Consider the following 26,987-nt stretch of genomic DNA (forward strand, 5'->3'; position numbering starts at 1 on the left):
AGAGGAGGCCAGAGCGAGAATCGATCTCTGTTGGGCCGCCAATCCACCATGAATGCCCTCCAGGAATGAATTGCATGGCTGCATCTGGGATGCCAGCCCCTGGATGGCATTCAGAATGGTTGATTGTCCTACAGAGAAGGATCTCAGGAGGTCAATAGCCTCCTCGCTCAGGGCAGCAGGGCTCACTGGGACAGGGCCTGATGTGCCTGGGGCGAAGGAGATGCCCACCCTCCTGGGTGAACGGGCACGGGCAACTCGCTGAGGGGCTGCTGGAAGGTTGGTGCTGGTACTGGGGTGGCGGCTGTACCTGGAGCTGTGGTGGTCACAGAGGTATCTGCCACCATCAGGGAGCTTCCATCAGAGGAGGTATCTGAGTCTCCTCCATTCTCTGCCGTGGTGCTCCCCTCGCTCTCCGTCCCACTGGTTCCTACGGCATCGGTGGTCTCTGCCTCCTGGGTCCTGTTGGATGCAGCTCCCTCTGTCGCCGGTGCCCCCGCTCCTCCGCCAGATGATGCTAATGCTCACAAGGACAGGATGACAAAACAAGAAAGGGGGAGAGACAAGGGATACACTGGGTCAATGACTGCAGCAACGCCACTATTGGCATGCACATCACCATCACACACAGGGAACAGGCTTAAGCAGTATGCATTGCACTACCAGTGGTATGGCTAGTCACTAAGGCAAGATGAGTACCACACACCGCCAACTGCAGCACTCCTGGGACCCACGATGCCCTGGCTGAAATTGACTGCTAACAAGCTAGGTTACCTGTATTTTCCATACACCCATTACCCTTCAGATGACACATGCTGCAAAATCTGGCACTGCCTTAGGGGCACCCACTAACACACATCTACCACCCGGATACCACCCCACCAGCCAAAATATGTAATGATACCGACTGTACTCACCCCCTTGTGGCTCCTGTGATTCCCTCAAGCGCCCACCCAAATCAGGGTAGGCCATTGCCAGTATGTGGTCCACCAGGTGGGTCAGGGTCTGACGGGCACCCCTTCCTCATTGGGAGGCCATCCCCAGCTGGGCCTCCGCAGTCTTCCGTGCCCGGCGTCTCAGGTACTCCCACCGTTTACGACAGGGGGTGCTCCGCCTGCCATAGACCAGAGTCACCTGCAAATATTGAGGGACAACATTTAGCCACACACAATCCTATGGGGTTGACACCAGAGGCAAACACTAACATAGAGTGGGTGGGGACATAGGCTCACCTATTAGCTACACCCTGTGCCTCTGTAGTTGGCCCATCACATTTGGGATGCTGCTTTTCCTCAGAACAAAGGCATCACACACCGGCCCAGGATACTTAGCTTTGACGTGGGAGATGTACTGGCCTGCTAGGCACACTATCTGCACATTCACAGAGTGGAAACTCTTATGAGTCCTGTACACCTGTTCATTCTGGCAAGGAGCGACAAACGCAGTATGTGTACCGTCTATTACCCCAATAATATTTGGGATGTGTCCCATTGATTAGAATCTGGCCTTCACAGTGGCCAAATCTTCCACCTGTGGGAAAGCTATGCAGCTGCACATGTGTTTTACTAGGGCAGACAAAACTGTTGCCAGCACGATTGAAAACATTGGCTGTGACATTCGAGCTGTCAAGCCAATTGTCACTTGGAAAGAACCAGTTTCCAGGAAATGGAGCACTGATACCACTTGCACAAGAGGTGGGATCCCAGTGGGATGACGGATAGCTAATATCAGGTCAGGCTCCAACTGAGCACCCAGCTCTGTGATTGTGGCCCTGTCAGTCTATAGGTGAGTATTATGTGCCTGTCATCCAGTGTAGCCAAGTCCACCAGAGGTCTGTACACAGGGGTATGTCTCCACCTCCTATTCATTCGCAGCGGTAGGTATCTAAGGGACACAAGAGTGAGTAGGGTGCCACAATGGGAACAACAAAACCACAACTGCAGTCCACATGGTGCACTTATGTATTGGGACACTGTAAATGGCAAAGTATGTGCCAATCTAATCTGTGATGCAGTAATTGTCTTTAGGCCTGTCCCCCCCCCTGAAATGGTGACTGCCTGTCCTGTATGGAGGGACAGGTGGAAGTGAGGTACTTCCGCCGACATTGGGCATTGTGGCAAAAGGCGGTCTTGCACTGCTGTGCAATTCCTCATTGGATATTATGGGGCTCTATGGAGTACAGTGGCCAATGGGGATCTATACCCAAACCTATCGTGGCTGCTGACCCCTGTGAGGAATGCTAGGACAAGGGCTAAAGAACGTCATAATTAGGCACCTGGGCGAACCAGACGGATCATCGAGAGGACCTTTGGCCTCCTGAAGACCAGGTTCAGGTATCTCCATCTGACAGGTGGTTCCCTGTGCTACTCACCCAAGAAGGTCTGCCAGATGGTAGTGGCGTGCTGCATGTTGCACAACCGGGCCCTCAGACGGCATGTATCTTTTCAGCATGAGGAAGAGGCTGGAGATGCCCATGTGGCAGCAGTAGACTCTGATTACAAGTGAGGATGGAGATGCTGAGGATGAGGACAGCAGAACATCAGTCAGATCCGTCAGTACTTCCAATGACACACGGGTGAGACAGTGCAACTTAACATTTCTATGACTATTGGTGTATTCTGTGTGGCTGTGGCATGATGTCATTCACTTCCTTTTACCTCTACTTACTGTCACCTATGGTTTGTCATTTTGCAGATGTTGGTGATATGACAACTATGTACTGACGTGCTGACTACAGCCGGCTACAGGAAATTATTTCTATTCTATCACAATGTACAGTTCATTTGCAATGGATGAAACTGTTTCCATAAATACACATTTTCAACACATGACATACAATCAGTTGAGTTGTGTCCAAGGGTGTTTATTGTAGAGCTAAGAAATTGAAGGGGAAGTGCAATGGAATGGGGGGAGGATGGAGGAAAGTTCAGGGTAATGTTCCAGTCTGTTTGTAGCACAGGTCCAGTTTCCAAGGGGCCATAGGAAGGGGAGCAACAGCAGTTCAAAGTGGACAAGGTGACAGGGTGGGACACAAGGGGGACAAGCAGTAGAGTCTAATTTCCTGCCGGTGGTCTTGGCAAGTGTCTCTGGCTTCTGTCTGGGTCACAGGAAACGTTTGCAGGATGGTTCACCTTCTGCAGGGGAGGGGCGCTGGTAACCAGTTGGTCCTATGGTGGGGCCTCCTGCCCACTAGCGGCAGCAAAAGTGGAGGGCTGGTCAATGGACTGCCTAGTGGTAGGGGCCCGCTACTGGGCTATTGCCTCCCTCATGATATTGGCCATGTCTGCCAGCAACCCTGCTATGGAGATCAGGGTGGTGTTAATGGCCTGCAAGTCCTCCCTGATCCCCTGATACTGTTTCTCCTACAGCCGCCTGTTCTCTTGCACGCTGTCTAGTATCTGGCCCATCGTGTCCTGGGAATGTAGGTAGGCTCCCAGGATTGCGGAGAATGCCTCCTGGAGAGTCGGTTCCCTGGTCCTGTCCTCCCCCTGGTGCACAGCAGTCCTCCCAGTGTCCCTGTTGGCCTGTGCCTCTGTTCCCTGAACAGTGTGCTCACTGCCACTGACCCCAGGTCCTGATTGTCTTGGGGGAGGTGTGGACTCGTGTCCCTTTACAGACGGGCACACTGCTGATTGATGTGTCCTGGGCACAGAGGTGTGGTACGCTGGGTGGGTGCTGTGGTGTTGGATCCTGATGGGGAAGGCTCTGTGGTGGTCTGTGAGTGTGCTTGGGTGACTGTCCAAGTTCCCCGATGGGCCAGGTAGGTCATCCAGATCCAGAAGTCCACAGTTACTGTCATCACTGGGGGCATCTTCTGTTGGGGGATTGGATAGTCATGGCACCTCCTCTCCTCTGACATTGGCTGGGGTACCTGTGGGGATGTAAGTGATGTATTATGCTTCATGTGTATGAGATATTGTACATCCCTGGCTTCCCCTCTATGGTTGCTCTTGCCTTGCCACCTTTTGTTTGTGTATGGTGATATATTGTGTGCTTGTTAGTTCTCCATGCTGTGCATGCTTTTGTGATGGGTGTCCATGCAGGGTTGGGAGGGCTGTCCATGCATTGGTATAGCATGCAGGGGTTGGCATTGGGGTTAGTCATATGTGTAGGTGCAGTGCGAGGGATAGAGTGGGGTGATGGGAGTGACAGTGAGGGTGTGAGATGGCATGCAAGTGTTTGGGGGGGTGATAAGTAGTAAATTTTGATTTACCAGTGTCCAGTCCTCCGGCTACTCCAGTGAGTCCCTCAGGATACAGTAATGCCAAAACTTGCACCTCCCATGCTGTGAGCTGTGGGGGAGGAGTTGGAGGTACACCACCAGTCCTCTGTATGGCGAGATGGTGCCTTGCTGCTATGGAACGTACCTTCCCCCGTAGGTTGTTCCACCTCTTCCTAATGTCGTCCCTTGTTCCTGGGTGCTGTCCCACAGTGTTCACCCTGTCCACGATTCTCTGTCATAGCTCCATCTTCCTGGCAATGGAAATCTGCTGTACCTGTGCTCCAAACAGCTGTGGCTCTACCCTGACAAATTTCCTCCACCATGACCCTTAACTCCTCCTCAGTGAAACGGGGGTGACATTGTGGGGCCATGGGTATTGTATGTTGTGTGTTGGTGAGAGTGTATTGAGTAATGTGGTGGGGTGTGTGATATGGGGTGCACGAGGGATGTATGGGTGTAAGTGGTGTGTATGTAGTTGTCTCTGTGATGTTGATGGCTAGTTCTTGCAGTCTTTTGGTGTTGGCAAAGGGTTGTGGGTAATGTGGGTGTGTGTTTTATAGTGGGGGTGTGTGTATGAGTGTCAGGTGTGTGTCTTTTGTATAGGCCAATGTGGTGTTGTTTTGTAGGTGGGTGTCCATTCTGAGCGCAGCGCTATGTACCACCAATGGTTTACCACCATTAAATGTCCGCCGTGGGGATCGTGAGTCATAAGGTGATGGGTGTTGTTTTGTTGGCGTAACGGTATGGGTATTGGTACCGCCACTTAATCATTGACCTTTTGGCGGGCGGATTTGTGTATGTGGCAGTATTCTGTCGGATTGGTGTGTGTGTGTCCTAATATGGAGAATGGATATCCACCACCGTGGCGGTATGTTGGCGGCCGTCAGCGTACCGGTAAGCGGCATTTACCACCAATGTCATAATGAGGGCAATAGTGTCTTAGTCTATCAAGTGGCAATGCAATTTCAAAGTTCTGTTCGGCCACAAGAATCAATACAAAATGTCACAGCTGGATATGAATTTTTAAGACAATAGGTTCCAAACTCTTTAGTCCAGTCATTTGCCGCATGATACGCCCATTCAGGAGCAGCATACCTTTGGGATGGGAATCTACTTTGCTTTGATCTCTAGACTTCTGGCCCTTCAGCATCACTGTCACTCCGGCCAGGCTCTTCAGTTTCTTCTGGAATTGTTTGTGGCACTTGCAATACATGTACAATCTGTTCACTTGGCCACTGGTCTTAAGGTACAACTCTTTTTGCTACAGCACTAGGTCCTTTGTCTGCATCTCAGTTTTGCAGAGTCAACCGTTCTTGACTCAACCCTTCTGTAGCACCTGCAACTGTTGACTCTCTCAGACCCCCCCAGGACCGTACAAGTACTGTTTCACCACTTGCGCAATCCCAACAGCTTGACTAACCTTATACCTCCATCACACTGTAACTGGCCCTTTATGGACAGGTGCTACTTCATCAAGGGGACATGGAACTTTGAGTTTGTGTGCCACATGCACTCTGTTGGCGAAATCACCACTCTTCACACTGTCATCATCACTAGAAGGACTTTGTACAGCCCCTTCCACTGAGGATCCGAGCACGATTTTTTAATGTGCTTTTTTCACCTTTACCTAGTCACCTGGGCACAGGTCATGGCACAGGTCCTGCTGTGGCTATATTGTGGCTTCTCCAACCTGATGAGACACAGATTGAGCCATATTAGCCAGTCCTTTGCAATAATCGAGTACCATGTCATCTGCATTGTTCACAAATGCATTTACAGGCACGGATGTTTATCCCATGGCATAGCCCATAATTATCTTGTGGGGGGACAATCCTGTTTTCCTGTCAGGAATACAGCGTGGACTCATCAACACACGAGGTAAAGAATCAGGCCATTTCAAAGATGTGGAAGCGCAAACTTTTGCCAGCCTGGATTTCAATGTACAGTTAACTTGGCCAGAAGAATCTGATCTGTAACTGCAAAGTAGTCTTTGCTTAACTTGCAATACTGCACACAGTAAATAGAAGGCCACACTATTGAAGTGAGCCTCTATGCCTGACTCTAGAGAAGTTGGGAATCCAACACATGGAATAAACTCATTAAGGAATAGTTTTGCTACTGTGAGACTGTCATTTCTGCTCGTCTAGTGTGCTTCAACCCAAAGAGACGAGAGAAAATGCATAAACAACTAAGATGTATCTCAGTCCATTACGTACAGGCAGTTTTATAAAGTATAACTGCATTCTATTGAAAAGTCCTCCTGATCTTCTCATGTGCCTCAGTTTTACTGCGTTTTGTTTTCCTACATTCATCTGCCAACAAGTGACACATCTGTGACAAAGAACTTCTGCTGTCAATCTAAATGTGGAGTTAAACCATGTTTGCCCTAACAGTCTTACCATGGCATCAAACCCTACATGAGCTGGACTGTGGTAAGGCCTCGCCATATGTGGTAACAAACTGTTATCACAAAATATGTATCAAAGTGAAACTCATTTACAATCAATTTAAATATTATAGCAGAAAAATCTTACCACTGGTTAACTCATGCAAAAAATGCTTAAAGGAAGACGAAAATCATCTGCCTAAAATCTTTCAAAATAACTCCACTGTATCCAGTACCTACACATAAGTGAAAACATTGTTTTTAATGCTTTGAAATCTGCATCTGCATATGATGGTGAACCATTTTTATAAGCATACTTTAGGAAAATAAGCAAAGAGTGATAGTTGAAACAAATGATTCCCCAAGTGAGAAAAAAGACAACACACCATAAAGCTATAAAAAACCGCTTATAGTTCTGTGATCTTTGGTGTATCTCTCAAAGACAGCCTCTTATTAAGTTATGAAGTACGCTTGTCAATACATTGATTGATAATTCAAAACATAATTGAAGAGGCCTTGTCTGATTAACATGTCGACGGCATTTCGACCCTCATGCTGGATCCTAGGATCTCATCAGGACAAAAAATGACCTGGGGAACTGTCAAGGAAAATACCATCAGTAAGGAGTGTGCTATGATGTATAGAAACAAAAAGGGGTATATTTAAAATAATATACATACTGGTGAAAGGTTGGAATTCTAAAAGAACGCTTCAGCTGGATGTCGAATACTGGTATCTGGAAAAAGGGGGCCCAATTCAGTAAAAAAGCTCATATTAAAATTAGTATTTGTGGGAGCAAGTTATATTAAGGCATAACTCACAGCTGTCTGACCCAGAATGGTGCTTTTGTCACCTAAAAAAATGAAAAGCATTCATGGATTCAGTGGAATTTTTTTGAAAGATTCTAGACAGATGAGTTTCATCTTCATTTATGAATTTTTTACATGAGTTAACCAGTGGCAAGAATTTTTTGCTATAATATTTAAATTGATTGTAAATAAGTTTCATGTGGATATGTATTTTGTGATAATGATACCCAGGTTCATGTGGACATCCTGGGTTGCTCTTGTATTTGTTCAGTGACAAACTGTTAGGCATCACAGCTATTCCATCACTTAAAACCCAATCATCCTCATCTCTTTTGAAACAACTTGCTGTAATCCAAGTCTAATGTTCTTCCTCTGACTTATTCCTGCAATCTTTTGACTTCTTCCCATGTATCTGAAGCATTTAACAAGAAACTGTCATTAGTCTAATCGTTACCCTCATTGACTGATAAATGTACTACAGTTCAATGCACAATATCTGGCTACCTCAACTTTATAATTATTGCCAACAGTGACAAATTAATTTCCCTTGCAGTGCCCAAGGCATTTCATGACTGCAATCTGGGGAGGCAATTGCAATGCTTTTAACAGGTTGTAAACTTTTTCTCCATTGTGTGTTTCGAGACCCAGAAACGGTCATAAAACTCTCTGGGAACATAAACAACACAAAAGCCATACTGACTACCAGTGAAAATGATCACCTTAAGCTGTTCTGAAACACAACATGCTCTTGTAAGGGCAATCAATTCAACCACTTGGGCAGAAAAGATTTGTTGATGCCAGGACGCTTCGACCACATCTGAGACAGTACAGACTGCATAGGTAGCTCTCCAACTTCCTTCATGGTGTCTCAAGCAGAAGCCATCAGCAAACATTACATGGTTGGATTCACTAAGTGGGGTATCTTGAATGTCAGGTCTTAGCTTGGTGCATGGTTCAGTGACAGGTAGACAGTCATGCTAAATTTCATCAACATCAACATTTTTCTCACCAATAGGCAAGGGCAATAAAGTAGTAGGACTCAATGTAAAGTGACATTTTAATGCAACATTAGGGGCACCCAGGATTCCTGCTACTATAGCATCAACCTATTGTTTGTTAAGTGCTGAGTCTTGGTGTGTATTAACACAATTTCCACTGAATGAGGGACACTAATATTCCAAGGGTGATCCATAACAATGCTTTCACAGTGCTCAATACTGACACCAACTGATGCTACAGCATTGAGACAGCTGGGCAATGCTGCAGCTACCGGATCAAGAATGACTGAAAAATATGCAATAGGTATGTGCTTGTTTCCATCCAACTGAGTCAGCAGTGAGAGAGTACATCCCTCCCTTTCATTGCAATGCAGAGTGAAACATTTGTTGTAATCAAACATTCCCTGAGCAGGGGCACAACAGAGATTTTCTCTCAGCTCTGTGCAGGGATGTCAGAAGTTGTCAACAGATGGTATCAGATCAAACATATCTTTGTGTGTGAGCCTCTGTAAATAATTGACCAAGAGGAAAATGTTTGGAATCTATTGACGACTGTAGTCAACCATTCCCAAAAACATCCTCACTTCTTTCTAAGTTGTTGAGGAATTCATTTTCAGAATTGCTGAGATTCTTTCTTTTGACACCTTCTAGCACCTTTCCCAATTTGATGTTCAAGGTACAAGACTTCTTTCTAACAGTACTGTAATTTAGTTGAGGAACCTTTTTGTCCATTCTCAGCTAAGTGGTTCAACAAGGCAATTGTGTCTCTTTTACAAGCTTCTTGGGTGTCTGACATTACTAACATGCTGTCAATGTACTGAATCCGGACTGAAAGGTAGGGCATCTCAAGGGCCTCAAGATTCTTTTTTCAAGATCTGATTAAAGATGGAAGGGCTCCCAGTAAATCCTTGTGGGACCATGCCAAAACACGACTCCCAAACCAAAATCTGATAATAAGAAATTGAATTTCCTCATGAACCGGTATGGAGAAAAATACCTAGCACAGGTCAGTAACAGTGAACCACTTGGCTTCACATGGAATTTGAAACAAAATAATTTCTGGTCCAGTACCATGGGACAATAAGGAACTACTATTTCATTTATCTTTCTTAGGTCCTGGACTATTTGGTATTTTCTGTTGGGATTCTGCAGTCCCTTAATGGGAGAATTACATGGTCTCCCCATTATCCTCCTTCAGAATTCCTGTTCGATCGTGGACTCAATCAATGAAGTAATCCCTGCAATGGATTTGGGTGTCATGTTATATTACAGGATTCTTGGGTACTCAGCATTTGACTTCACAGTTATCTTGGCAGTATCAACAACTTTGATGAGCCATAGTTCTTTTCCTGAAAGTCACAGACTTCAGGTAACACAGTGTTTCTCAAATCTGCAACCCAATCATTACATGCCAGCATAGGGAACAGTGTGACACTTGGGTTTTGATTCGCAATTTTAAATGCCATAGCCACATACTCAACATGGGTTTGTATCTCAATGCCTTTTGTAGTACAGTAAATAGAACAATTTAGCTCGCACAGCAAGTCACACCAAGCAGGCTCACAGGACTTGAATCATGAACCACAAATTGGTACCCAGCTTTAAAAGAGCTCATTTTTACAGGTCCAGCTTCAGTTGTGGGACTTGTTAATTGTTGGTTTGCAACTGATATAACTTGGATCTGTTTTCCTGAGAGGGGCAGGTTTGGAACCTCTGCTGTTGTCAGAGTAGAGCAGGTAGCACCAGTATCAACCAAGAATGACACATAGGCCTCATTATGACATTAGTGGGTGGGGAAGGCCGCCCACCATTGCCATCCTGCCATCAGACCGCCTGTGCGGCCTGAACCTTGCCGACCCTATTATGGCTTTCCCGCCAGGATAGCGGGAAACAGGGCCTTAACATTGCAGCTGGCTCCTAATCGAGCCAGCAGCAATGTGGCATGCAGCGGGTGCAGCAGCACCCGTCGTGCAATCCACTGTGCAGTGGAATGTGCAATTTGGGCAGTGGAATGTGCAATGGGGCTGTGCATGGGGGCCCCTGCACTGCCCATGCCAAATGCATGATCAGTGCAGAGGTCCCCAAGGACCCCTGAGGTCCCCATACCGCCAGCATGGTGGTGTTTATCGCCATGAACAGGCTGGTGGTTGGGGAATCTTAATCCCCAGGGCAGCGCTGCTTGCAGCACTGCCCTGGTGGATTACAATGGCCGGGACTGCCAGGCTGCAGGCTGGCAGCAGCCTGGCAGTGTTGTCGGTTTGACCATGGCAGCTCCGCCATGGTCAGAATGTTGCGGTCGGACTACCACTTTGACGGCGGTCCGACTGCGACCGTGATGCTGGCGGTCTGGTGACCGCCAGGGTCATAATGACCCCCCCATAGTGTCTATTCTCATTACCATCAATGTATGGACTACTGTGGTCTACCCCTAAGGATGCACCAAGCACACATTCCCCTCCCTCCGGGCACTGTCATTTGGAGCTATCGGACAGGTTTATCCAAAGGAATTGAGAGGAACTGAGTTGCCATTTTGGAATTTACATATATGACTTGATTCAAATTACCCTCAGGGAGCATTTGACTTTGTTGGGGCATTGGGCTCTGGGAACCTGCATCTGTTGTCTCTGGAAAAATATTAGCATTTTGCATTTGGGGTCTCTGCATCTATTGAGGCTGAACCTGATTATTTCCATGTGTTTGCAAACATCTATCATTCCGCATCTGATCATTATTTGCATTGAGGGCTCTCCATCTTCCAATGGCCTAATGTGCCGCACATGTGACATGGATTAACCATTTCAAAGTCACCACATCCACACCTGTACTTGGATCAATAGGAGCACTTCGCCCTCTAACTTATTGTTGAAAACCATTATCTCCTTGCATCATCCAGACTCCCTGCTGGTAAACTCCATGCATTCCATTAACATTCCCTGCAAGCTGTGCTGTCTGATTTCACTGAGCAGCCTTCAATTGCACTATCAATAACTTCTCTTTCAACTTTTTCTGCTTCAAATCCAATATGTTGTCGCAATACTTTGCATATCAAAGGATCTAATCAATCGGTTTGTTCTGCAAACAAATCAAATGTTGCTCAATCATGGTATTTTCTTCTGGCTTCAATCCCGGTTCAAATTTGAATACAAAATGTTCCATATTTTTTGCCTCTATAGTCTGTCTACCACTGAAATGTTTAAAAGCTTGGAACAATCTCTCCTAATAGGAATGTATAGACTTATTAGATTCCTGAGTAGTTTTGTCAATCCTCAGCCAATCAAAATCTTAAGGGGACACTTTCTCCTTCAAAAACATAATCACCTTCTGGTACTTTTTATCACAATTTTAATGGCACACTAGTCAACGGGTGTCTTGGAGGTTCTTTATCAGGCCAATCCACCGCTACTTTGCATTCAGTACACAAACCTCTCAGAACAAAACTGTCAAACAATGTGTTCAGATCTTCCCACAAAAGTTTTGAAAGTTTCACAAATTGTTCAACCTTTCTATACCATTCTGCAGGTTTCTATCTCAATCTCAAACATTTGTAAATGACAAAATGTCACCTTTGCTCCAAGGTACATGAACATTTCCTCCACCAGGAACTTCTCTCATAGGAAGCATGTGTACATCTCCCTTACTTTCATTTGCTCCAATTGGAGGCAGCTATATCCTCACTATCTTTTGATCTTTCTTTTTTACCCATCTTCCTTCCCAACTATATAATTCACTACATTTTGAGATGTAGCAAATTAATTCCATAATCTTTAATGTCATTCTCGGAGGCCTCATGTTCTTAATATCTTTGTCACTGTCTCTTAAGCAATAACTTTCTTTAAGGCTTTTGATTTCTCGAAATCAACTTCAGATTTCTGGGCTAAGTCAGTTAATTTCTCATATACTTATCCTGCATGTTTTGTTATGTCTTTACATACAAACTGCAGTTCATTGTGTTTGTAAGTGTCTAACTGAGCTGATTTAAAAATTCCAAATATCATCTAATTTAGGGCCAGATGTATCAAAGAATTTTGCATTCACAAACAGTGAGAATTGCAAAATTCAGCCGTTTGCGAATGCAAAATCACCTTTCTGAATGTAAAAAAGGCATTTGCAGTGCAATTTTAAGGAATCGCAAAAATAGCGATTCCTAAAAATTGTGACCCCCTTTAGATAATCTCAATTTTGCGATTCTCTAAATGCGGCATCGCAAATAAGGAATCCTTATTTGCTACCTCATTTAGAGAATCGCAAACTGCGATTCTCTAAATAAGAAATCACGATTTCTGAAGCACATGTATGAAGCAATTCCTTAATGCAAATTGGGCATTAAGGAATCACTATTACCACCAAGTTTGAACTTGGTGGTAACCATGTGCAAATTTTAAAAATGCATTTTTAAAATTGACATGTAACGCACACATGCCCTTTTGGAATGTGTGCACCTTACATGTCTTCCAAAATTGTTTTGGGGTGCAGCAGAGGGGGCCTTAGGCCCCCAGCACCCTGGAGTTTGCATTTCCCAAATTGCGAATTCCAGTTAGGAATTTGCAATTTGGGAAATGCAAAAAATTCGCAAATATGGGCCGACAGGCCCATAGGTGCAAATAGGGGCTGTATCGCAATTTGCGATTCAGTAATAGCATTAGCGATTTTTAAGAAATTGCTATTACCGAATCGCAAATATGATACATAGCATTTTGCGACTCAGAAATAGCGATTTCTTAAAAATCGCTATTTCCAAATCGCAAAAGGCTTTTTTGATGCATCTGTCCCTTAATTCTAATTTCAATTTGGACATATCTAATGTTCTTTCTCTCTCTGGGGATTGGAATGTTTTTCCACTGCACCTTGAGCTTCCCGCTTTATTTGTAGTGCTTAGATTCTTGAGCCAATCATCTAATTCCTAGGCCCTAAAACTTTGTATATCTACGGGAGTGTTAATTATTATTTCTCATCCGGAAGAATTTGAGTCTGCATGATCTGGGGTATTTGCAATATACATTTCTTCTTCTTATGTGTTGAAGGGTAATCTTCTTTTTAGGCTACAACACCAATATTTGGGGTAGGCTCTGATCTGGGCATGCAATATGGTGAGAGCACTGTTGGATCCTCACATCGGGATAAATCCTGTCATACTTATTGTCGAATTTGGGTCTGAAATATATGTAGGTATTAGTGGCCTCAGAAGTGAAAGAAATCTTTCTATCTCTGAACTACTTGGACTGATATCATTTTGAGCATACCTCGGTAAAAGAATAGTTGAAACAGTTGGGTCCTTCAGAATATGTGGATCATTTGGAACAGCCAATGTATATGCTTTATTTCCTGTCATACCTGGACCATATAGAGAAATGACTGGACCTATTGTCACTGGAATTGTTAATGCTTCTGGAGGTGTCATATTTGTTGGATTCTGTCCTGTCTGGTTAGGATTCCGTTCTACTGTGGTGATAAGTATGTAAAAGGTCATATTTCTTGGTGTTTTAATTGGTCAGTGCTGTTTGGTGGTGGACGATTTAGCAGTAACTGATTTATAAAATCATCATCTGAATCACTCTCATAAATGTCACCTCTATTTTTAGTGTTTTTTGTCTGATCCATCTTTTACTTTCCTTTTGGTGAAGTACTTTCCTCTTCTTCACTTGTTAAGGCAGGATATAGTCTAGTTCCTTCTATTATGTCTGCTCTCCAAGCTTTCTGTTGATTATCCCATCTTCCTTCTGCACAATTTCTTAATGTGTTCTGTACTCTGTCCTAATACTTTATGCTCTGTTTCTGATGAACTATGTTTTCCCAAGTATTTAGGGGCATATTTATACTCCGTTTGCGCCGGATTTGCGTCATTTTTTTTTACGCAAATTCGACGCAAAACTAACTCCATATTTATACTCTGGCGTTAGACGCGTCTAGCGCCAAAGTCCATGGAGTTTGCATCACTTTTTAGCGTGGACACCTACTTTGCGTTAATGATATGCAAGGTAGGCGTTCCCGTCCAAAAAATTGACTCCGAGGCATGTGCGCCGTATTTACACTCCCGGGCAAAAATCACGCCCGGGAGTGGGCGGGTCAAAAAAAATGACGTCCAGCCGCTTTTGCGTCGTTTTTTAGCACCTGGTCAGGGCAGGCGTTAAGAGACCTGTGGGCTCGGAAGGAGCCCAGAGGTGCCCTTCCATGCCCCCAGGGATCCCCCCCTGTCACCCTTGCCCACCCCAGGAGGACGCCTAAGGGTGTAGGGACCCATCCCAGGGAACATAAGGTAAGTTCAGGTAAGTAATCTTTTTTTTTTTTTGTGGCATAGGGGGGCCTGATTTGTGCCCCCCTACATGCCACTATGCCCAATGACCATGCCCAGGGGACAGGAGTCCCCTGGGCATGGCCATTGGGCAAGGGGGCATGACTCCTGTCTTTGCTAAGACAGGAGTCATTTCAATGGGGGTTGGGAGTTAAAAAAAATGGCGCAAATCGGGTTGAGGCGAAAATTTTGCCTCAGCCTGACTTGCCCCATTTTTTGGTGCCCAAGCTCCATATTCCCCTACGCCGGCGCTGCCTGGTGTACGTCATTATTTTTCACGCACACCAGGCAGCTCCGCCGGCGAACGCCGGCTAACGTCATTGAATAAATATGGCGCCCGCATGCCGCTTCAGAATGGCGTTAGCCGGCGTTAGATTTTTTGACGCAAAACTGCGTTGGCGCAGTTGTGCGTCGAAAAGTATAAATATGGCCCTTAGTGCTTCAAATTGTGCAGGTCTAGGAGGCAGCTTCATGTTATATAACATTTGCTTCAAATGTTCATTAATTCTCAAATTATGTGTTCCATAGCAGGGAAATGCTAATGTACATTCTTTCTCAATAATATTATGCCATTGTTCAAGCCAAAGACATGCATGAAAACATACATTTGACATTACTTAATGACCTGCCATATTTTCGGGTGGAGTCTCTACTCTCTCTCTAACCGGGATAAATGTATCACGTTTTGGCAAACTTTTTAATGCTTTAACCCCTTCACTGCCAGGCCTTTCCCCCCTCCAGTGCCAGGCCTTTTTTGGGCTATTTGGGGCAGTTTGCGCTTAGGCTCTCATACATTTTTGTCCACATAAGCCACCCACGCCAAATTTGTGTCCTTTATTCCACCATCCTAGGGATTTTAGAGGTATGCAGAGTTTGTGGGTTCCCCTGGAGGAGACCAAGAAATTAACCAAAATACAGTGAAAATGTTCTTTTTTTTCACAAAAATTGGATCAAAGGGCTGCAGAAGAAGGCTTGTGGTTTTTTCACTGAAAATGGCATCAAAAAGGGTTTGCAGTGATAAAATCACCATCTTCCCAGCTTTCAGGAGCAGGCAGACTTGAATCAGAAAACCACATTTTTCAAACACAATTTTGGCATTCTATTGGGACATACTCCATTTTTACTATTTTTTGTGCTTTCAGCCTCCTTCCAGTTAGTGACAGAAATGGGTGTAAAACCAATGTTGTATCCAGAAAGCTAAACATTTTTGAAAAGTAGACAAAATTCTGAATTCAACAAGGGGTGTAGATCCTACAAGGTTTTCCAACAAAAAATAACAACTGAAATAAACAAAACAATATTGAAATTGTGGTAAAAAAAAGCAATTGTTCTCCACGTTTTATTCTGTAACGTTTTCCTGCAATGTCAGATTTTAAAAAGTAATATACCTTTATGTCTGCAGGACTCTTCTGGTTGCGGGGGTATATAGGGTTTATAGGTTCATCAAGAACCCTAGGTACTCATAGCCAATAAATTAGCTTCACCTTGCAATAGGTTTTCATTGTGTACTGGGTATACAGTAATTCATTTGGTGAAATATAAAGAGTGAAAAATAGGTATCAAGGAAACCTTTGTACTTCCCAAATGGGCACAGGGTAAGGTGTAAAGAAGTTGTGGTTATTTGCACATCTCTAAATTCCGGGGTGCCCATACTAGCATGTGAATTACAAGGTATTTCTCAAATAGGCGCCTTTTCTTACACACTATCTTACATTTGGAAGGAACAAATGTAGAGAAAGACAAGGGGCAATAACACTTGTTATGCTATTCTGTGTTCCTCCAAGTTTCCCAATGAAAATGGTCCTTCACTTGCGTCGTTAGGCCTAATCCCGCGACAGGAAACTCAATTTGAACACATCACATTTTTACATTGAAATGCAACGTGTTTTTTGGAAAGTGCCTAGCTGTGGATTTTGGCCTCTCGCTCAGCAGACACCTATGGTAACCTACCAAACCTGTGCATTTTTTAAAACTAGACACCTACGGGAATCCAGGATGGGGGGCTTGTTGGGCTCTCACCAGTTTTGGTTACCCAGAATCCTTTGCAAACCTCAACATTTGTAAAAAAAAAAAACACTTTTTCCTCATATTTTGGTGATAGAAAGTTCTGGAATCTGAGAGGAGTCTCCTGATAAAATGGTACCTCACTTGTGTATGTGGTCTTAGTTCCCGTGGCAGGAAATGACCAAAACACAACATGGACACATCACATTTTCCCAAAGAAAACAGACTTGGTTTTTGCAAAGTGCCTAGCTGTGGACTTTGGCCTGTAGCTCAGCCGGCACCTAGGGAAACCTACCAAACCTGTGCCTGTTTGAAAGCTAGACACCTAAGGGAATCAAAGATGGGGTGACTTGTGGGGCTCTGGCCAGGTTCTGTTTCCCAAAATGCTTTGCAAACCTCAAAATTTGGCAAAAGAATACTTTTTCCTCACATTTCAGTATTAGAAAGTTCTTGAATCTGAGAAGAGCCACAACTTTCCTTCTACCCAGCGTTACCGCATGTTTCCTGATAAACATGGTACCTCACTTGTGTGGGTAGGCCTAGTGCCCGTTACAGAAAATGCCCCAAAACACAATGTGGACACATCACATTTTCCCAAAGAAAACAGACATGCTTTTTGCAAAGTGCCTAGCTGTGGATTTTGGCCTCTAGCTCAGCCAGCACCTGGGAAAACCTAACAAACCTGTGCATTCTTGAAAACTAGACATGCAGGGGGATCCAACATGGGGTGACATGTGGGGCTCTCACCAGGTTCTGTTGCCCAGAATCCTTTGCAAATCTCAAACTTTGGTGAATAAAACACTTTTTCCTCACATTTTGGTGCCAGAAAGTTCTGGAATCTGAGAGGAGCCACAAATGTCCTTCTACCCAGCGTTTCCTCAAGTCTCCTGATGAACATGGTACCTCATTTGTGTGGGTAGGCCTAGTGCCAGCGACAGGAAATGCCCCAAAATACAACGTGGACACATCACATTTTCCCAAAGAAAACAGACAACAGACCTATTTTTTGCAAAGTGCCTAGCTGTGGATTTTGGTGTCTTGCTCAGCCAGCACCTAGGAAAACATACCAAACCTATGCATTCTTGAAAACTAGACATGTCGGGGAATCCAAGATGGGGTGAGATGTGGAGCTCTCACCAGTCTTTGTTACCCAGAATCTTTTGCAAACCTCAAAATTTGGCAAAAGAATACTTTTTCCTCACATTTCAGTAATAGAAAGTTCTTGAATCTGAGAAGAGCCACAAATGTCCTTCTACCCTGTGTTCCCTCAAGTTCTCCCGATAAAAATGGTACCTCACTTGTGTGGGTAGGCCTAGTGCCCGTGAGAGGAAATGCCCCAAAGCACAATGTGGACACATCACATTTTCCCAAAGAAAACAGACATGATTTTTGCAAAGTGCCTAGCTGTGGATTTTGGCCTCTATCTCAGCCAGCACCTGGGAAAACCTAACAAGCCTGTGCATCCTTGAAAACTACACATGTAGGGGAATCCAAGACGGGGTGACATGTGGGGCTCCCACCAGGTTCTGTTACCCAGAATCCTTTGCAAATCTCAAACTTTGGCCAAAAAACCCACTTTTCCTCACATTTTGGTGCCAGAAAGTTCTGGAATCTGAGAAGAGCCACACATTTCCTTCCACCCAGCATTCCCCGAAGTCTCCCGATAAAAATGGTGTCTCACTTGTGTGGGTAGGCCTAGTGCGCATGAAAGGAAATGGCCCAAGACACTATGTGGACACATAAGAATTATCAAATAAAAAACTACCAGTTTTTGGGGGGAGGCGGGGTGCCTGCGTTTTTGGTCCTGGGCTCAACAGCCACATAAGGAAACCTACCAAACCCAAATATTTCTGAAAACTAGACACCCAAGGGAGTCTAGGGAGGTCTGACTTACGTGGATCCCCCAGTATTTTCTTACCCAAAGTCCTCAGCAAACCTCAAATTTAGCTAAAGAAAATCACATTTTTCCCACATTTCTGTGTGGGATCACTGTACCAGCACAAATTTCCTACTACCCAATGTTCTTCTCAGTCTCCCGGTAAAAATGGTACCTCGCTTGTGTAGGTGGACCAAGTGCCTGTGACAGGGAAGAGCCAAAAACATGTTGAAATTGAGGGAAAACCAAAACCGTTCTAAAAGGGCAGTTTGAAAAAGAATGTTTTTAGGCTGACAAGTGGGGCAGAATTTTTATCAGTATAGATGCAATAATGCTGGGTGGTAGGAATTTGTGGATTCTTGCAGATTCCGGAGGGTTCCATCACAAAAATGTGGAAAAAATGTGTGATTTCCAGCAAAATTGGAGGTTTGCAGGGCATTGTGGATATGGTGCAGGTGCAAGTGAAGCACACCACTCTGGACTCACCTAAAGGTTTAGTTTTCAGATGTGTCCAGGTCTCGTCAATTTTTCTACATGGCAGCGTCCCAAAGGACCACTCTCCTCATGCCAATTTTACTGAAAAAAACAAATTCACTAGTGTATAGCGGGCATTTCTGTGGCCCGATCGCTTCACAATAGGGGGCTGCAGAAATGTTCAGAGAGACGTCAAAGGAAAGGAAAGGCCTTTCCTTTCCTTTGATGCCTCTCCCGCCCTCCAGCACGTGATCATAAGAGAAATGCTTCTGCATTTCTCTTCTGATCTGCTGGAAGCTGAGCTTTCAGCGCGGTGGGGGTGGACTCAGATGAGGTAATCAGATGACACTGGGGGAATGGGGGGCGGGGTGGAAGGGGTAGCGATTCCCCTTCCAGCCCTGCTCTGGGGAGGGGGGCTAGCGCTAGCGCTTCCCCCGAAGGTCTCTACCAGGATGTAACATTTAAGTCCTTGGCACCTCAGCGCCGCAGCCAAGGATGTAACCATTACCTCCTTGGCGAGGAAGGAGTTAAAGAACTTCATTGTTCAATTGTCACAATTCTCTATTCAGCGTTCACAACCAATAAGCATGAAACTCTGTGACATAGTGCACCAATACCAGCACATCTCCACACCGACTTACCTCTACCAGCATAGCACAATGTGACTTCAATCTCACTCCTTGCAGCAGCTCACCCTCCTTTACAGTTTTACTCACAATCACTCTTTCACGCAAACCTATTACAAAATAATGCAAACAAAAATTCAAAAACAACTTTGTTTGCTCCACTAAAAGATAAGGTAATCACTCACTCCCAAAGCAATATGGAGCTACATAATCTGAATATGCTTTCACAATTACACTGCGAACGATACTCAACCAGCAGATCTTATGGGGATTGCTTCAGTTCCTCTTTGTGCACTCAAGACTCACGATTACCAACCTCCTACACTCACACAAAGAATGCTAATGTTACTGTTGATGAGGTCTCACGACCAGCACGTCTTGCACATCACCTAAAAACAACAACCAAAGTCCTCATTTACAAGTCCCGTGGTGCAGGGTGGAGTAGCAAGTGCCTTGCTGTACTTCCCTTCACCACCAGGACCGGGCAGAATTATACCACATCTACAAGATATGGAACATTTCTATCCTCTCCCCCTATGCTGCAAATTACTGCTGTTTGCCAACGCAGGCACTCTTCCACCATGGTGCAATGCTGCCTGTGTAGTGGGGATGATTGTTTTTGTGCAGGAAGGGTCACCTTCCTGCACAGAAACAATCACAAAAGATATTTTCCTCTTTCTATGTGTGCTGCAAAATGAAGCACACATAGAAAGAGGAAAAAACTGGGGAGAAATAAAGATATTTCTCCCCGTTGCATCACTCTCACACCATCCCTAAAGTTGTGTAGGAATTTGACACATTCCAACACTGTAAATCTGGGAATGCGTCAGATTCCTTCAGGTTCCATGAGTGTTGTGTGGGAACACCCCATGGGGTCATTATGACATTGGCGGTAAATCCCGCTTATGGCCGCCAACACACCATTGCAGAATGAAGATCCGTTTGCCATATGATGACACACACACACACACCAAACTGACAGAATACTGCCACAAACACAAACCTGCCAGATCAAAGGTAAGTGTCAAACTGTTGGTATGAACACCCACACCGTCATGCCAGCAAAACAACACCCTCCACATTATAACCCACGAATCACCACGGTAGACATTTAACTGCAGTAAACCATAGGCGGTACACACCGGCACGGTCAGAATGGCCACCCAAATACAAAACAACACAACATTGGCAATACCAAAAACACACACCTGACACTAATACACACAGCACACCCACCCACCAACAGCACTAAAAAGCACATACCCACATTACCCACAACCCTTTATGAACATGAAAAATAGCCACGAGGCAGACATGCAAATCACAGAAACAACTATACATGCCACTAACACCCAGCCATCCGTCACGCACCCCACCACATTATTCAACACGCACTACACAACACACACCACACACCACACAAAACTCATGTCCCCACAAAGGCACCCCGTTTCACAAATGAGGAGTTGTGGGTCATGGTGGAGGAAATAGTCAGTTTACAGCCACAGCTGTTTGGAGAACAGGTACAGCAAATATCCATTGCAAGGAAGACGGAGCTATGGCAGAGAGTTGTGGACCGGGTGAACGCCGTGAGACAGCATCCAAGAACAAGGGACGACATCAGGAAGGGGTGGAACCACCTATGGGGGAAGATATGTTCTATGGCAGCAAGGCACCAGCTAGCCATCCAAAGAACTGGCGGTGGACCCCCACCTCCTCCCTCACAGCTGACAGCATGGGAAGAGCAAGCCTTGGCAATACTACATCCTGAGGGACTCACTGGAGTAGCCAGAGGACTAGACACTGGTGAGTCAAAATTTATGACCTATCACCCCCCCATACCTGCATGCCATCTCACCCCCTCACCCTGACACCCATCACTCCATTCCAACCCACACACTGCACCCACACATATGACTAACCCCAATGACAAGCCCTGCATGCCATTCCCACTGCATGTAGAGCCATCCCAGCCCTGCTGGTACACCCACCACCTATGCATGCACAGCATGGAGAACTAACAATCCCATAATACATCACCATTCACAAACAAAGGTGGCAGGGCAACAGCAACGATATAGGGGAAGCTAGGGATGTAGATTATTTCACAGATATGAAGCATAATACAATACTTACATACCCGCAGGTGCCCCAGCTAATCCCAGCGGCGAGGAGGTGCCATGGTGTCAACGCCCTGACAGTGCGCGCTCTACCGGCAACATAATGCAAAATGACAAACCTTATGCAATGTAATAATTCATGCATTGTGTGCTGATATTGCATATTAACTTTTTGCATTGCAGGTGTTTATCTTGAAATGTCATTAATACTGTTTGCAATGTATTGTTCATTTCCAAGCCTTTCCTGAAGCCTGGCTGGGTGTAGCTGGGTGTGGCAGGTGGGCGGGGCTTGGGTCTATTAAGGAACCCAGCCCAGCTCCACGTGCTCACTATTCAGAGGTCCCGGTGCAGCAGCATTTTCCAGGGCTCCTGTTCCAGAGGCCAACTTGGACATTTCCTGGCCCTGTCCTCATTATCTTGCTGATCTTCAAGCAGGGCAGTAAGGCGGAGTTCGGGGAAGTTCCTCGACTCCGTTTTCTAGAAACATTTGAGCTTTTGGCTTTGTGATTTACTGCGTGTGCCATTTACTCTTGGCACTTAACCCTTGCAGTTCGGATCGACATGGTGCACAATTATTTTGAGGCATTTAAATCTTGATGGTTGAATCAGCAACAGTGAGCGCGATTCATTCTTGACAATTAACCCTTGCAGTTCGGATCAGCAGAGGGCGCAGTCATTTCAAGGCATTTAAATCTTGATGGTTGAATCGGCAACAGTGGGCGTGATTCATTTCTTGGCAATTAACCTGTGCCATTCGGATCGGCAGAGTGCGCGATCATTTCAAGGCATTTGAATCTTGATGGTCGAATCGGCAACAGTGTGTGCAATTCATCCTTGGCAATTAATCCTTGCAGTTCGGATTGGCAGAGTGTACAAACATTTCAAGGCATTTGAATCTTGATGGTTGATTCGGCAACAGTGTGCGCGATTCATTCTTGGCAACTAACCCTTGCAGTTCGGATCGGCAGAGTGGGCGATCATTTCAAGGCATTTGAATCTTGATGGTTGAATCGACAACAGTGTGTGCGATTCCTTCTTGGCAATTAACCCTTGCATTTCAGATCGGCAGAGCGCGCGATCATTCCAGGTACTTGAGTCTTGATGCACAATCTGACAACAAGGTGCGCAATAATTTCTGGGCAATTTAATCTTGAAACTTAGATCAAAAAGAGTTTAATCTTTCTTGACAAAACAAGTTTAGTCAGTTTGCCTATTCTACAGTATAATTCATGAATCATATAGCAGTTAATTCTTTGGGAACTAATGTACTCATTGACTCTTGTTGTGATGTAATTGATATTCTAAGGATTAACTTGAGAAAGTTCAATGTTCAGAGTATATGATTATAAAAGGTCACGTTATTGAAAAGTTCTTGATCTCTCTTGTTATTAGAGCATAAAGCATTAAAACAAAGTTCATGGGGATTAATGTGAATGACCTTGCTATTGTGTTCTTAACTCTTGCTTCTACAGGTCTCCTTTCCCGCTGTTCCCAACCTAAACCCCATCTCACACTTGGCCATTCTTTAACTCTGTGCTATAATAGCTAGTAGAGTTTGGAGCTGCCAAGAGGTGGACATATTGGGAACAGGCGCAAACCCCAAGGATCCGGTCTCGCTGACAGAATAGTGAGCCCACAATTTTTTTATCCTCCTGGTTTGTGCTAGGTTTTTAATATGGCCACATTGGACGAGTTACTTAAGGTAGTTACGCAGCTTCAAGTGGATGTAGTCGAATCTAAAAACATAGCAACCAATCTAGCAGAAAGGGTGGATCAGTTACAAGACAGAGTGGGAAAGAGGGAGCAAAGTCCTTTGGGTGCGGGTAGGTTTAATCCTCCTCCTCAAGGTTCAGGAGGTAATCCTCCAACTAACATATCACTCACAGTTCCCACACCCATTCCGTTGGCTCCCCCAGAAAGTTTTTCAGGTGATCCTCAGAAAGTACAATCCTTTTTGACTCAAGTAGAATTACATTTCACCTGTAGACCAAGGCCCATATTTATACTTTTTGACGCTAAACTGCGCTAACGCAGTTTAGCGTCAAAAAGTTTTGCGCCGGCTAACGCCATTCTGCAGCGCCATGCGGGCGCCGTATTTATTGAATGGCGTTAGCCGGCGCAAGCAGACCGGCGCTGCCTGGTGTGCGCGAGAAAAACCACGTACACCAGGCAGCGCCGGCGTAGGGGGAAAATGGCGCATGGGCGTCTTAAAATGGGGCAAGTCAGGTTACGTCGAAAAAATCGTCGGAACCCGACTTGCGCCATTTATTTTCGACGCCCATCCCCCATCAACATGACTCCTATCATTGTAAAGATAGGAGTCATGCCCCCTTGCCCAATGGCCATGCCCAGGGGACTTCTGTCCCCTGGGCATGGTCATTGGGCATAGTGGCATGTAGGGGGGCACAAATCAGGCCCCCCTATGCCACCAAAAATTATTAAAAAAAAATAAAAAAAATACTCACCTGAATGTCCCTGGGGTGGGTCCGTCCAGCCTTGGGTGTCCTCCTGGGGTGGGCAAGGGTGGCAGGGGGTTCCCTGGGGGCAGGGGAGGGCACTCTGGGCTCATTTTGAGCCCACTTGTCCCTTAACGCCATGCCTGACCCAGGCGTTAAAAAGCGGCGCAAATGCGCCGTTTTTAGCCACGCCCACTCCCGGGCGTCTCTTTTGCCCGGGAGTATAAATACCACGTAAAGGCCTGGGAGTCATTTTTTAGACGGGAACGCCTCCCTTGCATATCATTAACGCAAGGAAGGGGTTCACGCTAAAAAATGACGCACATTCCGGGAACTTTGGCGCTATTCGCCTCTAACGCCATAGTATAAATATGGCGTTAGTTGGCGTTAGTTTTGCGTCAAAATTGCGTCAAAAAAAACGACGCAATTTCGGCGCAAACGGAGTATAAATATGCCCCCAAACACCTTCCCTGATTCTCAATCCAGGGTGGCCTTCTTGATTTCTTATTTGACTGGAGACGCGTCCACCTGGGCAAACCCTCTTGTGCGTCGAGATAATCCTTTACTCTATAACTGGAGAGACTTTGTCCGAGAATTCGAAGAATAGTTACTCTGTCTGCAGACCGAGAACTGTTAGAATTGCGACAAGGAAATAAGGATCTTGTCTCCTACTTGGCTAACTTTAATCGGCTGGTAGCAGAAACGGCCTGGCCTGAGGAAAAGTGATCAGCCCTGTTCTATCAAGGACTCAAAGATGAGTTAAAAGACATTCTTGCACAGATTGAGCCTCAACACACAGAGTGTCAAGATCTGATAAATCTTGTTTTAAGGTTAGACCATTGTCTTGCAGAAAGACGTGGAACACGTAAAAAGACTGAGAAAAGTTCCTGGCGTGTTCATGAGCATAGAGACTCACAGACTCATGGAGACCACAATCATGAACCAATGGAAATAGGAACCACCAGGCGGCCCTTAACAAAAGAAGAAAAAGATCTATGTAGAAAGAATGGACAATGTCTGCATTGTGGTCGAAAGGGCCATTTCGCTTAAGAATGTCCAGCAAAACCAAAAGGTAAATAAACCCCTACCAAGAAGGTTGTAACAAATACGCAGATCAATCAGGAAAACTAGATCAACCAAGGTGTAAGGAAGGGTTGCTGTTGGGTGTAGCCGTGGACCCTTCACGAGATGCAAAAAAGGTTTTACTTGAATCAAGACATTTAAAATTAGATCTAGAAGTTCTGGTAAAACAAAAGACTTATTTAAAGAAAGCCTTAGTAGACTCCAGGGCTACTGGTAATTTTATCGATGCACAATTGATTCAAACATGGGGGATCCCATGTAAGAAGAAGAAAACACCAGAAATAATACAAGCTGTAGATGGACAACTCCTAGCTGGAGGTCCGGTGACTCTACAGACCGTCCCCTTGTCTGTGATCTGTAAAGGGGGAAATCAAGACACCAAACATGTAGAGAAAATAATCTCTGATGTAATCCATGCTCCTCAGTATGGAAGGCCGTGGTTAAGTTACCATAATCCTTTAATGAACTGGCAAGAAAGGAAAATCACGTTTCTTCATTTCGGTGTAAAGAAAAATGTCTCCAGATATCAAGTGTCACAGATTCCCACAAATCCCACATAGCCACAGCCGCAGAAAAGATGTAATGCTGCCTTTGCAGTATTCATCCCTCTTTGATGTTTTTGATGAAAACAATGCAGGAACCTTGCCACCGCACAGACCTTATGACTGTCAAATTGATCTGACTCTTGGTGCTATACTCCCTAGTTGTCATGTGTATGCCCTGTCTGAACACAAAAATCAATATCTAAGGAACTATTTAGACCAATTTCTAGCTAATGGATTTATCCGTCCTTCCAAGTCTCCTGCAGCATCTCCTCTTTTTTGTTCTCAAGGCTAATGGGGATCTTAGACTTTGTATAGATTATAGAGGGTTAAACAAAATCACAATAAAGAATAAATACCCATTACCCTTGATCCCTGTCCTGTTGGATCAAGTTAAAAAAGCCAAAATTTACACCAAGTTAAACCTAGTCAGGATGAGAGAAGGCGACGAGTGGAAAACCGCCTTGAAAACTAAATATGGTCTATTTGAATACACAGTCATGCCGTTTGGACTTTGTAATGCTCCAGCAGCATTCCAATTCTTTCTGAATGATATCCTTATAGAATATCTAGATCTATTTGCAATAGTTTATATTGATGATATTCTAATCTATTCTGATAACGAAGTCAAACATGTACAACATGTCCAAAAGATTCTCACAGCCCTTCGGAAACATCATTTATATTGCAAATTGAGCAAATGTGAATTTCATGTTACCACCGTTGAATTTTTAGGGGTCATATTTACCCCTCAAGGCATGGGCATGGCAGAAAGAAAAGTGTAAGCAGTATCCGATTGGCCAATCCCAAAAACCGTTGGAGATGTTCAGTGCTTCCTTGGTTTTGCAAATTTCTATCGTAGGTTCATAGACCACTTCTCACAGACAATGGCACCAATCACCCAGTTACTGCTAAAGAAAGAACCATTTGTATGGTCTCCAGAAGCTGACAAGGCTTTTTCAATCTGAAAGGAAGCCTTCTCCACCACCCCAGTCGTGACTCACCCAGATACTGAACGCCCATTCATAGTAGAAGCAGATGCTTCAGATGTGGCAATTGGTGCAGTGTTATCACAACGCAACAAAGATACCGGTCAGCTATACCC

This window comes from Pleurodeles waltl, chromosome 9 (genome assembly GCF_031143425.1).
Source record: "Pleurodeles waltl isolate 20211129_DDA chromosome 9, aPleWal1.hap1.20221129, whole genome shotgun sequence".
NCBI classification, from domain to species: Eukaryota; Metazoa; Chordata; class Amphibia; order Caudata; family Salamandridae; genus Pleurodeles; species Pleurodeles waltl.